The sequence below is a fragment of the Arachis duranensis genome, chromosome 9, assembly GCF_000817695.3.
Source record: "Arachis duranensis cultivar V14167 chromosome 9, aradu.V14167.gnm2.J7QH, whole genome shotgun sequence".
Classification (NCBI taxonomy): domain Eukaryota; kingdom Viridiplantae; phylum Streptophyta; class Magnoliopsida; order Fabales; family Fabaceae; genus Arachis; species Arachis duranensis.
This window is the reverse complement of record NC_029780.3, coordinates 39,607,516-39,607,748: the sequence shown is the minus strand read 5'-3', so window position 1 is coordinate 39,607,748 and position 233 is coordinate 39,607,516.

Genomic DNA, 233 nt, shown 5'->3' with positions numbered 1-233 from the left:
AACGTCGGTTTGGGCCATCAAATCTTGGGCAAAGTATGGACTATCATATATTGCTGGAAAGCCCAGGATGTCTACTTTCCAACGCCATTGAGAACGCGCCAATTGGGCTTCTGTAGCTCCAGAAAATCCACTTAGTGTGCAGGGAGGTCAGAATCTAACAGCATCTGCAGTCCTTTTCAGCCTCTGAATCAGATTTTTGCTCAGGTCCCTCAATTTCAGCCAGAAAATACCTG